The following is a 17,571-nucleotide window of genomic DNA, read 5'->3' on the forward strand; positions in this document are numbered from 1 at the left end:
TCATGGCCAATCATGCAACTTCAGTACCCCATTCCTGCTTTCTCTCCGTACCCCTTGATCTCTTTAGCCGTAAGGGGCACATCTAACTCCCTTTTGAATATATCTAACGAACTGGCCTCAACAACTTCCTGTGGGAGAGAATTCCACAGGTTCACAATTCTCTGGGTGAAGAAGTTTCTCCTCATCCCGGTCCTAAATGGCTTATGCCTTATCCTTGGACTGTGACCCCTGGTTCTGGACTTCCCCAATATCGGGAACATTCTTCCTGCATCTAACCTGTCCAATCCCGTCAGAATTTTATATGTTTCTATGAGATCCCCTCTCATTCATCTAAATTCCAGTGAATATAAGCCTAGTCGATCCAGTCTTTCTTCATATGTCAGTCCTGCCATCCCAGGAATCAGTCTGGGGAACCTTCACTGCACTCCCTCAATAGCAAGAATGTCCTTCCTCAGATTAGGAGACCAAAACTGCTCACAATACTCAAGGTGTGGTCTCACCAAGGCCCTGCTCCTATACTTAAATCCCCTCGTTATGAAGGCCAGCCTGCCATTTGCTTTCTTAACTGCCTGCTGTACCTGCATGCCTACCTTCAATGACTGATGTACCATGACACCCAAGTCTCGTTGCACCTCCCCTTTTACTAATCTGTTACCATTCAGAAAATATTCCGCCTTCCGGTTTTTGCCACCAAAGTGGATAACCTCACATTTATCCACATTATAATGCATCTGCCATGCATCTGCCCATTCACCTCACCTGTCTAAGTCCCCCTGCAGCCTCTTCGCATCCTCCTTTAGTTTCCTGAACAATTCGGATCGCTTCTGGGGTAGGTGGGACCTGAACAAAGACGGGACCAATGTTCTCGTGGGTGGTTTTGATAGTGCGGTTGGGAGGGCTTTAAACTAGCTTGGCAGGGGGGTGGGAACCCAGGAAAGGGCTCTGAGCTAGTTAGAGTGGCTGAGAGCTCAGATGAACAGAACCCCAAGAAAGGATGCAAAAGGCAGGAGGCAACAGAGCAGAGTAGCACTGGGGTAAGTGCAAACCACAAGGTGATAGGAAGGGACAATATGTATGAATACAAAGGAACTGCAGGAGGGGTCAAAACTAAAAATCATGGTTTAAAAACTAGTATTAAAACACTTTACCTAAACGCACGCAGCATTCAAAACAAAGTAAATGAGTTGACGGCACAAATCATTACAAATGGATATGATTTGGTGGCCATTACAGAAATGTGGTTGCAGGGTGGCCAAAACTGGGAATTAAACATACAGGGATATCTGACAATTCGGAGAGATAGACAAGAAGGGAAAGGAGGTGGGGTAGCTCAATTAATAAAGGATGATAGGGCAGTTGTGAGAGACGATATTGGCTCTAATGAAGAAAATGTTGAATCATTGTGGGTGGAGATTAGAGATAGTAAGGGGAAAAAGTCACTGGTGGGCATAGTTTATAGGCCCCCAAATAATAACTTCACGGTGGGGCGGACAATAATCAAGGGAATAATGGAGGCATGTAAAAAAGGAACGGCAGTAATCATGGGGGATTTTAACCTACATATCGATTGGTCAAATCAAATCGCACGGGGTAGCCTGGAGGAGGAATTCATAGAATGCATATGGGATTGTTTCTTAGAACAGTATGTTACAGAACCTGCAAGGGAGCAAGCTATCTTAGATCTGGTCCTGTGTAATGAGACAGGAATAATAAACGACTCCTCGTAAAAGATCATCTCAGAATGAGTGATCACAGTATGGTTGAATTTGTAATACAGTTTGAGGGTGAGGAAGTTATGTCTCAAACGAACGTACTATGCTTAAACAAAGGGGACTACAGTGGGATGAGGGCAGAGTTGGCTAAAGTAGACTGGGAGCACAGACTAAACGGTGGCACAATTGAGGAACAGTGGAGGACTTTTAAGGAGCTCTTTCATAGTGCTCAACAAAAATATATTCCAGTGAAAAAGAAGGGCGGTAAGAGAAGGGATAACCAGCCGTGGATAACCAAGGAAATAAAGGAGAGTATCAAATTAAAAACCAATGCATATAAGGTGGCCAAGGTTAGTGGGAAACGAGAAGATTGGGAAAATTTTAAACGACAGCAAAGAATGACTAAGAAAGCAATAAAGAAAGGAAAGATAGATTACGAAAGTAAACTTGCGCAAAACATAAAAACAGAAAATAAAAGCTTTTACCGATATATAAAACGGAAGAGTGACTAAAGTAAATGTTGGTCCCTTAGAAGATGAGAAGGGGGATTTAATAATGGGAAATATGGAAATGGCTGAGACCTTAAACAATTATTTTGCTTCGGTCTTCATAGTGGAAGACACAAAAACCATACCAAAAATTGCTGGACGGGAATGTGGGAAGGGAGGACCTTGAGACTATCACTAGTGGGGTAGTGCTGGACAGGCTAATGGGACTCAAGGTAGACAAGTCCCCTGGTCCTGATGAAATGCATCCCAGGGTATTAAGAGATGGCAGAAGTTATAGCAGATGCATTCGTTATTAATCTACCAAAATTCTCTGGACTCTGGGGAGGTACCATTGGATTCGAAAGCAGCTAATGTAACGCCTCTGTTTAAAAAAGGGGGCAGACAAAAGGCAGGTAACTATAGTTTAACATCTGTAGTGGGGAAAATGCTTGAAGCTATCATTAAGGAAGAAATAGCGGGACATCTAGATAGGAATAATGCAATCAAGCAGACGCAACATGGATTCATGAAGGGGAAATCTTGTTTAACTAATTTACTGGAATTCTTTGAGGATATAACGAGCATGGTGGATAGAGGTGTACCGATGGATGTGGTGTATTTAGATTTCCAAAAGGCATTCGATAAGGTGCCACACAAAAGGTTACTGCAGAAGATAAAGGTACGCGGAGTCAGAGGAAATGTATTAGCATGGATCGAGAATTGGCTGGCGAACAGAAAGCAGAGAGTTGGGATAAATGGATCCTTTTCGGGTTGGAAATCGGTGGTTAGTGGTGTGCCACAGGGATCGGTGCTGGGACCACAACTGTTTACAATATACATAGATGACCTGGAAGAGGGGACAGAGTGTAGTGTAACAAAATTTGCAGATGACACAAAGATTAGTGGGAAAGCGGGTTGTGTAGAGGACACAGAGAGGCTGCAAAGAGATTTAGATAGGTTAAGCGAATGGGCTAAGGTTTGGCAGATGGAATACAATGTCGGAAAGTGTGAGGTCATCCACCTTGGGGGAAAAAAACAGTAAAAGGGAATATTATTTGAATGGGGAGAAATTACAACATGCTGTGGTGCAGAGGGACCTGGGGGTCCTTGTGCATGAATCCCAAAAAGTTAGTTTGCAGGTGCAGCAGGTAATCAGGAAGGCGAATGGAATGTTGGCCTTCATTGTGAGAGGGATGGAGTACAAAAGCAGGGAGGTCCTGTTGCAACTGTACAGGGTATTGGTGAGGCCGCACCTGGAGTACTGCGTACAGTTTTGGTCACCTTACTTAAGGAAGGATATACTAGCTTTGGAGGGGTTACAGAGATGATTCACTAGGCTGATTCCGGAGATGAGGGGGTTACCTTATGATGATAGATTGAGTAGACTGGGTCTTTACTTGTTGGAGTTCAGAAGGATGAGGGTTGATCTTATAGAAACATTTAAAATAATTAAAGGGATAGACAAGATCGAGGCAGAGAGGTTGTTTCCACTGGTCGGGGAGACTAGAACTAGGGGACACAGCCTCAAAATACGGGGGAGCCAATTTAAAACCGAGTTGAGAAGGAATTTCTTCTCCCAGAGGGTTGTGAATCTGTGGAATTCTCTGTCCAGGGAAGCAGTTGAGGCTAGCTCATTGAATGTATTTAAAACACAGATAGATAGATTTTTAACCAATAAGGGAATTAAGGGTTATGGGGAGCGGGCGGGTAAGTGGAGCTGAGTCCACGGCCAGATCAGCCATGATCTTTTTGAATGGCGGAGCAGGCTCGAGGGGCTAGATGGCCTACTCCTGTTCCTAATTCTTATGTTCTTATGTTCCTCGCAGCTCGCACTGCCATCCAGCTTAGTGTCATCTGCAAACTTGAAGATATTACATTCAATTCCTTTGTCTAAATCATTGATGTATATCGTAAATAGCTGGGGTCCCAGAACTGAACTCTGTGGCACCCCACTAGTCACTGCCTGCCATCTGAAAATGACCCATTTATTCCCACTGTTTGCTTCCTGTCTGCCAACCAGTTCTCTATCCACATCAGTACATTATCCCCAATGCCATGTGCCTTAATTTTGCACACTAATATGTGTGGGACCTTGTCAAAAGTCTTTTGAAAGTCCAAATACACCACATCCACGAGTTATCCCTTGTCCACTCTACTAGTTGCATCCTCAAAAAAAATTCTAGAAGATTCGTCAAGCATGATTTCCCTTTCATAAATCCATGCTGACTTGGACCGATCCTGTCACTGCTTTCCAAATGCGCTGCTATTATATCTTTAATAATTGATTCCAGCATTTTCCCCACCACCGATATCAGGCTAACTGGTCTCTAATTCCCCATTTTCTCTATCCCTCCTTTTTTTAAAAGTGGGGTTACATTAGCTACCCTCCAATCCATAGGAACTGAACCAGAGTCCATGGAATGTTGAAAAATGACCACCAATGCATCTACTATTTCTAGGGGCACTTCCTTAAGTACTCTGGGATGCAGCCTATCAGGCCCTGGGGATTTATCGGCCTTGAATTTCATCCCTAACGAAAAGAAAAAGTATAGAAGATTATAGTTGGAGCATCTGCAATGTTCTCGCCTATTTCATAGAAACATAGAAACATAGAAAATAGGTGCAGGAGTAGGCCATTCGGCCCTTCTAGCCTGCACCGCCATTCAATGAGTTCATGGCTGAACATTCAACTTACGAGGATTACGAGGTTAACAGTATTTCCTTTAAATACTGACGCAAAGTAATAATTCCGTATGTCCACTATTTCCTATTTTCATTGATGATATCAGTTTATCAGTGTTCCAGGTGCCCACATTGCTCCTGACCATCCTGTTTTCCCAATATAATTGTAAAAAAAATTCTGTTGATTTTGATATCCTTTGCAAGTTTCTTTTCATACTCCCTTTTTGTAGCTTTTACTATTTTTTTTGTCACCTTTTGTTGTTCTTTGTAGATCTCCTAGTTGCCAAGATCTGTGCTCATTTTTGTCTGCTTTTTCTTTTTGTTTTATGTTGTCCATGGCTGTTGTTTTTTGGCAAGTACAGCTCTTCTCCCTCATAGGTATAAACTGATTCTGTATCAAATGTAATTCTTTTTTGAACACCTCTCACTGTCGTTCTTCGATCTTCTGTCATTTTACCTGTTAACAGATCTGCCTAGTTTACTGTGGACAGTCTCTATCTCATCATGCTGAAGTCAGCATTACCTAAATTTAGAATCTTAATAGCTGTTTCGCGTTTCTCCCTTTGAAACCCCACGTTGAACTTGATCATATTGGCCCGGACTTTGTGGTCATTGGTGAAGTGACGGTGTTCGCTGCTGATCTCTAAGAAAGCTGCTCACAAAGATCTAGCAATCTCTGGCATTGGTTTCATCTCTCCCGACGCTAGTTTGATTCTGGCGCCAACTCTCGGGGATCTCCAGCGTCCAGCAACAGTGATGTCATCAAGCAGTTGATCACATTGAAGAATTCTCAAACAGCAAACCAGAAAGTAAAATGCACTGATTATCCTTCACTGTATAAATTTTAAATTATACATTATAAATTCTACCCATAAAGTCTCCACTGCCTGCTTACCTCCCATTATATCCTCTTATCATCCTTAATCACTTAGGCTACACTTCGCCCCCTACCACTTTCCTTATCTTTTTCCTGTAGATCTTATAAGCTGGTATATTTAGTTCCCAGTCCTTACTGTCTTGCTCCCATGCCTCAGTAATGTCATACCCTCCAAATTGAATTTGAACCTGTAATTCATTCAATTTGTTACTTATACTCTGTGCGTTAGTATAAAGAACCTGACCGTCTCTCACTCACACACATTTCTTATTTCTCTCTCCTGGCTTCATTACTTTACATCTTTTAGTTTTCTCTAACTGTAGTGCCTAAAGCACAATTTCTGACTATTACTCTACTCTCTTCCCTGTACTTTGTTTTGGAACTGTTATTTATACTACCATTTCCAGCGGAGCCATCCCCCCCCACCCCGGCCCAATTATCCTTTCCGCTCCCACTCCCAGCCCAGTTCAGGTGGAGCCCATCCCAAAGCTACCGTTCCTTCCTGTCCTAGTACCTAGTACTGGTGCCAGTGCCCCATGAAATAGAACCCCTCTTTCCCACACCACTCTTTCAGCCACATGTTCATCTCCCTCATCTGCTGATCCCTACGCCAATTTGTATGTGGTCTCGAGTAATAATCTAGAGATTATAATCCTTGAGGTCCTGTTCTTTAATTTTGCTCCTTGTACTCTCCTAATAGGACCTCTTGCCTACTTTTTCCTAGGTTGCTGGTCCCAACATGGACCACAACGATCGGATGCTCCCCTTCCCCCGCCGATATCCTTTCAAGCTGGTTAGACATTTCCCTTACCCTGGCACCTGGTAGGCAACAGAGCTTGTGGGACTCCTGATCCTGCTTACAAAGGATGCTGTCAGTCCCCCTAATTATTGAATCCTCTACAATTACCACATTATATTTCCCATTCACCTCCGCCCTCCCGCCCCCTTTTTGGACAGTCTCCTGCTCCAAGGTGCCGTGGTCTGCATTTTGGATGTCCTTCTGACATTCTTTTTCCTTATCCTCACAGGTTGTAAGTACATTGTGCCTGTTGGAAAGCATCAGTTTCTATGGATCCTCGTTCTCTCTTACTTGGGTTCCCCTTACTCTGTACATTATCGGTCACACCAACCCCATTCTGATCCTGCACGCCTCTATGAGGTGTGACCGAGGACAGGAGCAAACTGTCCAGGGACTCCTCCCCCTCTCATGTTGGTCTCCAACTCACAATCCAGCTCAATGACTCCGAGCCAGAGAGTTTCGAGATGGAGGCATCTACTGCAAATGTGCTCACTATCCTCAAACTCCCACATACTGCAGTGCAGACACATGACTTGCTCAGCCATATCTTAATTTTTATTATTTATATCTCCTTTTTAGTCTGTCGTAAGGTTTTTTTTACACATAATAACTTGCACTAAAACCCTGGACAAAATTATAAATACTTACTGCCTCATGCTTACCCAAACCACTCTAAGTATTGGAGACAAAAAGCAGCACATCCTTCTCCCTTGGCACCGAATTCCCACTCTCAGCAAATTCACAACTTTGACACTCTGTTTACGATGCACACAGTTTATGACAACTCTGCACAACTAAAGGTAACCGAGGGAGAAATCCAATCTCTGTAGCATTGGGAGGTACATGGGGAATAAGGACAAAAAAGGGATTTTTTTCCTCCAGTATAACACTGGGTAGCATCGTGGTTTGAGGTGAATATGCAAACAATGTAAAGGAGGCACAAAAGCTGGCAAGGGAAGTTAAAATTGAAAATGAGTTAGGATAGCAAGAAATGTCAACCATTTCTATAAATATTTTTTCATCAAGCAAGTGAAAATGGGAATGGAGGGGCCATTGAAAGATCCCAATAAGTGACCAAAGAATAGCACACATCATGAATAAATTCTTCTTCTCTATGTTTCGAGTACATTATGGGCAGCCTCCCTAAACATTGTATTTTATGATAGGGGATGGGAAGAACTGAGGAAGTATTGAAAGAAATGGAGGACAAGGTACCAAGCCTGGATCGACTTCACACAAGGGTACTTGAAGAACTGGCATCTGATCCTTATCACTAACTTTAGGGAATTAATTGCAACAGGTTTAAGGTCTGAGAGTTGGAAAGTAATTACCATAACACCAATCTTCAAAAAAGGGCAGAGGGATAACCATGAAACTATCAGCCAATGAACCTAACATCTGTTGCTGATAAAGTAGGAGAAGGCACTTGAAAGAGAGAATAGTGAAACACTTGGTATCTTTGGTTTAGTAAAGATGAGCCAGCATGAATTTATGAGGGGAAGATCTTGCCTGATAAATATATTGGAATTCTATAAGGACAGACTTTATTGATGGTGAAATTTCTGTGGATGTGAAATATTCAAATTTCTGTGGATGTGAAATATTCAGATTTCAGCAAGGGTTTTGGTACTGTACCAATGTGGTTGCAGCAAGATCCTACATAGCAATTAAATAAATGACAAGATAATGTGTTTTGGGTGTTGGTTGAGGGATGCATGTTGGCCAGGGCACTGGGAGAACTCCACTGCTTTTTTTGAATAGTGCCATAGGATCTTTTACATCCATCTGAGAGCACAGACGGGCCGAGGTTCAAAGTCACGTACAAAAGATGGCACCTCGGACAGTGCAGCACTCCCTTAGTACTACACGACTACACAGCGCTCAAGTTTTAGAGTTGGGTATGGAAATTGGAAATTGATTGTGAAAGGCAACAGAGCACCATAGAAAGCCTTCAGAAAAGGGAACATAACATCCCAACATGCGCTGGCCTGTATGTAATTCAAATCCACACAATGTGGGTTTACTGTTCATTCCCTCTGAAGTGGCCTGACCAGCACCTCAAATGTAAAACAACTGCTACTCAAGAAGGTGGCCCACCACCACCTTCTCAGGGCAACTCTAGATGGGCAGTAAATATGGAAAAGGAGATCGAGGAATAATGCACTGCGTCAATGGCTACCACTATCGGAAGCACCAGCTCAGAGACCGGCACCACGCGTTACTTAGCGGCTAAGGTAGAACAGGGACCCTCGCACTGGGACGCACCGAGCACCAGTGGGAAGCAGCCACACTGGGTGGAAGGGACAGGTGCCACCTTGCTTGGGGGCAGGGTCACATACTAGTTCTGCTGCAAAGGAGTCAGATGAGGACCTCACAGGGCCAAGCTTCAGAGGAAGGCAGTTGGGCCTGACAAACTAAATGCGTGGTGCAATGGGCAGCCTGCCTGAAAGCTTGCGGGTCGTGGATAGGAGGATGGAGGAGTCTGCCTCCATCTTGGTCCATGGCTTGAGGCAGAGCCTGGAACCCATCCTCCAGTGTGGAGAGACTGGCCAATTCCAGCCAGTAACCTGTGAAGCCTGCGATGTAGTGCCTGATGACTAAGGTCGCAACTTCGAATGCAGTTTCTGGAATGCCAAAATGCACCAAGGGAAGCCCAAATAGTTCCATTGCACCTTCCATGGAAGCTCAGGCAGCAGCCCTGGTAACTTTGGGCTCCTCAGTTGAAAGGGGCTTGCAGAGTGACTCCGATGTGCAGAGAGCAATCCTACATCAGATCATTGGGCTGGCTGAGGTAAAAACAAAATGCTGGAAATCTCAGCTGGTCAGACAGCAGCATCTGTGGAGAGAAACAGAATTAAAGTTTCAGGTCGCTAACCCTTCGTCAGAACTGGCAAAAGTTCAAAATTAACAGATTCTTAAGGCAGTGCAAGGGGCACTGAAAGGGAGAGGGAGGGAAAGTCTGTGATCGGGTGGAAGGCAGGAGAGATTTGAGAGACGAAAGGGATGATAGGCCAAATTGAGATGGTAATGGCACAAGTTAGGAAACAAAAGATGAGTCCAGATAGGGTGTGAATAGCGTAATAATTACCAGCTGCCATGGGAAACAGAAAAAATAAAAATAAAAAAGCGGGTGTGTATTGGTGTGGGAATTGTGGAGCAGCATCTACTGACCTCTCTCAGGATTCCAGCATTACTGCTCTCTCCCCTGCCACTCCACCATTGCCTTTGCAGTTGCCTGTAAGCCAGATGGCCTTGACTGCTGAAGGCCATGGTGAAATGATAGGGTCGTCATGGTCCACAGCTTCTCGAGGGTGTCCCAGGAGAACATCTGAATTGCCTTCTTCAGAATCTCAGCAGCTATCCACCATGGCTGCTGCTGCCACTGGATTTGCGCTTCAGAGAAGCACTAGAGTAGGCAAGAGCACTTATAGGATGGTCACTAAGGGTAAGCACCAGGGTGAATACTTTAATATTTGTTACTTGTGTGATGTTTCCATTGTTTGCTTTTGCTGCAAATAAAAATTTATTATGGTAATTAGGTAGTTGTGGAATTGGTGTTTTTTTTAAATTGTGTTCTTCACGGGGAAGGGGTTTAAAGGATTGAGTGCAGATGATGGACTTCCTGATGGATCCTCAGTCGTGGAAGGTAAAGCATGCAGCAACAGTGTGCCATTGGCTGATGGTGGAGTGCGTCTCTCAAAAGTGCTTCTCAATTAGATGCCAGCGAGCATCCCTCCCATGTGCGGGCCGTCTACCTGGAACACTCTGGTGCTCACTCTTCCTCCTCCTTTAATGGCTCCTGAGCTTGATCCTCTGGCCCAATTGCTGGTAGTAACGGTTAGCTTTTCATAATCGCCAGATTGTGGAACATGCAGCAAGCACCACAAATCTGGAGACCTTCTTGGCCGAGTACTGCAGGGCACCTCCTGACTGGTCAAGGCATTTAAACCTCTGCTTGAGAACCCCAATAGTCTGCTCAGTGATATTCCTGGTGTCTGAATGGCTCTCATTATATGAGTGCTCAGTTTGTGTCTCGGCAATCCTCTGGGGAGACTTATATCACCTGTGGCAACCTGGAAGGCTTCAGTAGCATGAAAATTAAGTGCTACTGTGACCTTAACTGCCACAGGCAATGGACTCCTGGGTGTGTTGCTAGGTTTGAGTCTTCGTCCTACGACACCATAGATCTGAGACAACCTCCTTGGTAAAGCACAGCCTCCTCATGCACTGGTCTTGGGTCATGTGAATGTAGGAGTTGTTACTGCTCTGGTGCTATTTGCCTGGCCTCATCTCATCTCCCATTCCTCATGCAGACCAAGGTGGACCTCGAGCAAGATGCCCGTGACCAAGCACTCCCTTTCTCCTGATGACTCCTAATGAGGTGTTCAATAAGGCAGAGTTGCACAGCACTCTTTTTAGGTGAAGTCCTGAGAGAATTTCTGGGAGAAATATTGCTAGACTATTAGGGAAGTCATGATAAATTGTCCCAGAAAGTATCCTGATGTTTTTCAAAAGTCCTCTTCAAATGCCAGTATAGTCAGTTGATCTCAATCAGCAAGTGAACAGTGAAAGCTGAGTTTTGCTTTAAATAGTGCTGAAATCCTCAACAACGACTTATTTACTCCTGTTCAGCTGGTCACTGTTGGGACAGATTGTTAATTAAAGCACTACCTATCAAAATGCCATGCAGCCTCATTAATGAGCGCTAGCAGGCAATTTAACTGTCAACCAGCCCCTTAATGGCCGTTCTTCGTGCGCGCTTCAGCTCCTTTTACTAAGATGGCGTCTTGCACTAAATACAGGCTAAAGTGACGTTGCAGATCAAGAACGCATCTTGGCCACTTAGGAGGCTGTTTAGCACCTAAAGTATCTGGGGGAAAACCGCCCCCCCGCAGTGTTTTAATAGCCCACTGTGTATGAAAACATTTTTTCCAACTCCCACTTCGTTCTTTAGCGATCACCCGTAGTCGATGGCCCCATGTTACCCATTTGCCAACCAGTGGAAACAATCTTTAACTAGTTACGCTCCGAAAACTGTCATCATTTTGAAATCATTTACACCCGCACCTCCCTACCCCCCCCCCCCCCCCCCCCGTGTCCTTTATTACAAGCTACATTAATTTGAGTTTAATTGATGAGAAATAAACTTTCTGTGAATGGCTTCACTGAGCCATGACTGGAGAAAATGGTGGAGAACCTATAAAATTAGTGGGTAATCAATAATTTAGTATATCTTAATCCCTGTCAAAGGTGAAAAATTTTAATGTTTCACAAAGCATGTTAATAGGGACCATACTTCATCCACATTGTTTTTGCATGGTTCTTAACTCACCCCAATGCGGCTTGCAGGTTAGTTGGACTGAGTCCAAATCAAATGCTCGTCTTAGTTTCACATGATTAAGGGTTTAATTTCATGCTGTTTTGTACAAAGATCTAGCTGTGTGGCTGTCTGAATCACCTTACATCGTTTTAGCTTAATGCCAGCAAATAAAATTGAATCAATGCATATCAAGTGTTACTTCTAGCTATCAACGTAGGAATCTTTCGCAAGTGAAATTTGTTAGTTTCCTCAAAACATGAAGGGTAACTCATCACAATGGAGCCTCAATTATCCAGCACCCCATTATTGGTATACTCTGGTCATTAGAATTTTTACAGAAATTGCGGGTGGCAGCATATTGGCGGGATTTGGCTAGGAAAGGTTGAGCAGGTTGGGCCTATACTCATTGGAGTTTAGAAGAATAAGAACATAAGAATAGGAGCAGGAGTAGGCCATTTGGCCCCTCAAGCCTGCACCGCCATTTAATAAGATCATGGCTGATCAGATCATGGACTCAGCTCCACCTCCCTACCCGCTCCCCGTAACCCTTTACTCCCTTATCGCTCAAAAATCTGTATCTCGGCCTTAAATATATTCAATGACCCAGCCTCCACAGCTCTCTGGGACAGAGAATTCCATAGATTTACAACCCTCTGAGAGAAGAAATTTCTCTCTCTCTGTTTTAAATGGGCGGCCCCTTATTTTGAAACTATATCCCCTAGTTTTGTTTCCCCTATGAGTGGAAATATCATCTCTGCATCCACCTTGCGAACCCCCTCATTATCTTATATGTTTCAATAAGATGACCTCTCATTCTTCTGAACTCCAATGTGTGTCGGCCCAACCTACTCAACCTATCTTCATAAGTCAACCCCCTCATCTCCGGAATCAACCTCATGAACCTTCTCTCAACAGCCTCCAATGCAAGTATATCTTTCCTTAAATACGGAGACCAAAACTGTATGCAGTACTTCAGGTGTGGCTTTACCAATACCCTGTACAGTTGTAGCAGGACTTTTCTGCTTTTAAACTCTAACCCCCTTGCAATAAAGGCCAACATTCCATTTATCTTCATGATTACTTGCTGTAACCAACATACTAACTTTTTGTGTTTCATGCATAAGGATCCCCAGGTCCCTCGGTATTGGAGCACTTTGCAATTTTTCTCCATTTAAATTAGAATTTGCTTTTCTATTGTTTCTGCCAAAGTGGATAACCTCACATTTTCCCACATTATACTCCATCTGCCAAATTTTTGCCACTCACTTAGCCTGTCTATATCCCTTTGCAGATTATTTGTGTCCTCCTCACATCACAATTTGCTTTCCCACCCATCTTTGTATCATCAGCAAACTTGGCTACATTACACTCTGTCCCTTCATCCAAGTCATTAATAGAGATTGTAAATAGTTGAGGACCCAGCACCAATTCCTGCGGCACCCCACTTAGTCACTGTTTGCCAATCGGAAAATTACCCATTTATCCTGACTCTCTGTTTTCTGTTAGCCAATCCTCTAGCCATGCCAATATATTACCCCCAACCCCATGAGCTTTTATTATGTGGCACCTTATCGAATGCCTTCTGGAAATCCAAAGACATCACATCCATCGGTTCCCCCTTATCCACCCTGATAGTTACATTCTCAAAGAACTCCAGCAAATTTGTCAAACATGATTTCCCTTTCATAAAACCATGCTGACTCTGCTTGATTGAATCATGCTTTTCCAAATGTCCCGCTACTGCTTCCTTAATAATGGACTCCAGCATTTTCCCAACGTCAGATGTTAGGCTAACCAGTCTATAGTTTCCTGCTTTTTGTCTGCCTCCTTTTTTAAATAGGAGTGTTATATTTGCGGTTTTCCAATCCGCTGGGACCGCCCAAGAATCCAGGGAATTTTGATAGATTACAACCAATGCATCCACTATCTCTGTGGCCAAGAATGAGGTGTGAACTTATTGAAACATATAATATTCTGAGGGGGCTTAACAGGGTAGATGCTGAGAGAATGTTTCCCCTCATGGGGGAATCTAGAAATAGGGCGCATAGTTTCAGAATAAGGGGTCACCCATTTAAGACGGAGATGAGGAGGAATTTCTTCTGCGATTCGTGAACCTTTGGAATTCTCTACCCCAGAGATCTGTGGAGGCTGAGTAATTGAATATATTCAAGGTGGAGATAGACAGATTTTTGAACTACAGGGAAGTCGAGGGTTATGGGGAACAGGCAGGGAAGTGTTGAGGCCAAGATCAGATAAGCCGTGATCTTATTGAATGGTGGAACAGGCGCGAGGGGCAATATGGCCTACTCCTGCTCTTATGTTCTTATGTTATGAAACTAGCATTACTCTGGACTTCTGGCATTTATTACATTTATTGTGGGGGAAAAACCTCCACTGAAAATAGAAAAGTTCATGAGGTTTATTTATTTATTTATTTAAAAAATAATTCTCGGAATTTGGGTGTCACTGGCAAGACTGGCATTTATTGCCTGTTCTGAGCAATTTGATGCTGCTTCAGAGGGCAGTTAAGAGTTAATCAGGACGTCCCAAAGCGCTTTAGAGTCAACGAAGTGCAGTCACTGTTGTAATGTAAGAAACACAGCAAGCTCCCACAAACCATGTGATAATGAACAGATAATCTGTTCTAGTGATGTTGATTGAGGGATAAATGTTGGCCAGGACACCGGGAATAACTCCACTGCTCCTCTTCGAATTAGTGCCATGGGGTCGTTTACATCCACCTGAGAGAGCAGATGGTTCCTCCGTTTAACGTCTCATCCAAAAGATAGCACCTTTGGCAGTGGAGCACTCCTTCAGTGCTGTATTGAAGTGTCAACCTCGATTATGTGGTCAAATCTCGAGTGTGGCATGAATTCGCATCCTTCTGACTCTGGTGTGAGTGCTACCTACTGAGCCACAGCTGACACAGCCACTACCCTACCACACCTAAAAGTGTGAGTGAAGGAAGGAGGAGATTTAAAATCGGAAGAAGTGGATGACTTGGGGGCTCAACTAGCCATTGCTTTTCCTCAACCACTTGGTGGGGCCTGGGGAGTGGTTCGAGAGAGAGAGAGTGAGACTCCTCCATGATACTATGGATACACAAGAATCCAAAGTACATCAAGCATTATAATCACACACCCATAGTGACCATTTTGGATCGTAGTGAAGCAGTCTACTCAAAACCATTTTATCCACTGGCAAAGGACAAATATACATTAGATCATTTAAAATATATTTTCAGATGGTGAAATTTGCCATCTGATGTAATGAAGTTTAATTTACATCATTATTCAAAATGATGACATTCCCCACTGAGGATTAATAACTTGCCTGAAAAATCAACAATCTTTACATTCTTTTTCTGAAACACATACTGGATCATACCTGCTTAAATGCCAACGATTGTGTTCCTAACACAGATGAGAATGCACACATGGAGGTTAAAGTAACAGTGACCTCAGTCTTTATTAAGACACTCCAGAGTGAGGAACAGGCCTTAGGGGCCGGCTTATATACAGTGCTCCCAAGGGATGCTGGGATCCCTTGGGACTTCAGGGGATGCACTCCCTGATGGCGGAGCATGGGAGTGCATGCTTTCCAGATACACAACATCACTCCCCCCCCCCCCCCCCCCCCCCCAAAGTCAAAGTGAAAACTATTTACAAGGTGAGGTGATCGGGAGCCTTTCTTTCCCTGGTGGACCGCCTCGGTACAGATGTCTGTTCTGGTGTGTTGGCTGTGCCCTCGCTGGGCTGGCGTGTTGTTGGCCCTGCAGGGCTGCTGGGTGAGCCCGGCCTTGCTGGGCTGTTGGGTGTGATGGGTTCGATTTCCTGATCTGGGGTGGTGTTGTTGATCCTTTGGGTGTGTGTTGTGGGCTCGAAAAGTGGTGTCTGCTGTGGGTTGTTCAGGGCAGTCTGTGAACCGCAGCCTCGTTTGGTCCAGGTGCTTTCTGCAAATTTGACCATTGTTTAGTTTGACTACAAACATCCTACTTCCTTCTTTAGCGCTCACCGTGCCCGCGATCCACTTGGGACCATGTCCATAGTTTAGCACATACACAGGGTCATTCAGATCAATTTCCCGTGACACAGTGGCGCGACAATCGTTTACATTTTGTTGCTGCCGCCTGCTCTCTACCTGATCATGCAGGTTGGGGTGAACCAGCGAGAGTCTGGTTTTAAGTGTCCTTTTTCATGAGTAGCTCAGCTGGGGGCACCCCTGTGAGCGAGTGGGGTCTCGTGCGGTAGCTGAGCAGTACTCGGGACAGGCAGGTTTGGAGTGAGCCTTCTGTGACTCATTTGAGGCTCTGTTTGATTGTTTGTACTGCCCGCTCTGCCTGCCCATTGGAGGCTGGTTTAAACGGGGCCGAGGTGACATGTTTGATCCGATTACGGGTCACGAATTCTTTATAAATTCGGCACTCGTGAAACATGGCCCGTTGTCACTGATCAGTATGTCAGGCAGGCCGTGGGTGGAAAACATGGCCCTCAGGCTTTAAATGGTGGCAGTGCTTCCCGACATTATTTCACATTCAATCCATTTTGAAAAAACATCCACCACCACCAGGAACATTTTACCGAGAAACGGGCTCGCATAGTCAACATGGATCCTTGACCATGGTCTGGAGGGCCAGGACCACAAACTTAGTGGTGCCTCTCTGGGCGCGTTGCTCAACTGAGCACAAACGCGGCATTGCCGTACACAGAACTCTAAGTCAGAGTCGATACCGGGCCACCACACGTGGGATCTGGCTATTGCTTTCATCATTACTATACCCGGGTGTGTGCTGTGGAGATCAGAGACGAATGTCTCCCTGCCCTTTTTGGGTAGCACTACGCGGTTACCCCACAACAGGCAGTCTGCCTGAATGGACAGCGCATCCTTTCGCCACCGGAACAGCTTGATTAGCTCTTGCATTTCAATGGGGATGCTGGCCCAGCTCCCATGCAATACACAGTTTTTTTTACTAGGGACAGCAGAGGATGTTGGCTGGTCCAAGTCCTAATCTGACAGGCCGTGACGGGTGTTTTATCATTTTCAAACGCTTCCATAACCATCAACAAGTTTGCGAGCTGTGCCACCATCAACAAGTTTGCAGGCTGCGCCATTTCCACCCCCGTGGTGGGCAATGGTAGCCGACTGAGAGCATCCGCACAGTTCTCAGTGCCTGGCCTGTGGCGGATGGTATAGTTATACGCTGATAGCGCGAGTGCCCACCTTTGTATGCAAGCTGAGGCATTAGTATTTATCCCCTTGTTTTCAGCGAACAGGGATATGAGGGGCTTGTGATCGGTTTCCAGCTCAAATTTGAGACCAAACAGATACTGATGCATTTTCTTAACCTCGAACACACACGCTAATGCCTCTTTCTCAATCATGCTGTAGGTCCTCTCGGCCTTGGACAAGCTCCTGGAAGCATAGGCAACAGGTTGCAACTTCCCCGCAACGTTAGACTGTTGTAATAAACACCTGACTCCGTATGACGAAGCATCACATGCTAGCACAAGTCTTTTACACGGGTTATACAATACAAGCAGCTTTTTGGAGTATAAAATGTTTCTGGCTTTCTCAAAAGCAATTACTTTTTTTTTTTCCCCCCATACCCAGTTCTCACCTTTACGCAATTACACATGTAGGGGCTCTAAGAGGGTGCTTAACCCCGGTAGGAAGTTACCAAAATAGTTGAGGAG

At 44.6% G+C, this 17,571-nt stretch overlaps 1 protein-coding gene across 17 annotated transcripts in view; it reads left to right on the forward strand.

The window, feature by feature from the left end:
* Positions 1–17,571, forward strand: part of lrrfip2 (leucine rich repeat (in FLII) interacting protein 2) — a 259,131-nt gene that overhangs the window by 187,794 nt on the left and 53,766 nt on the right. The window lies entirely within an intron of this gene.

Source organism: Pristiophorus japonicus, chromosome 1, assembly GCF_044704955.1.
Source record: "Pristiophorus japonicus isolate sPriJap1 chromosome 1, sPriJap1.hap1, whole genome shotgun sequence".
NCBI classification, from domain to species: Eukaryota; Metazoa; Chordata; class Chondrichthyes; family Pristiophoridae; genus Pristiophorus; species Pristiophorus japonicus.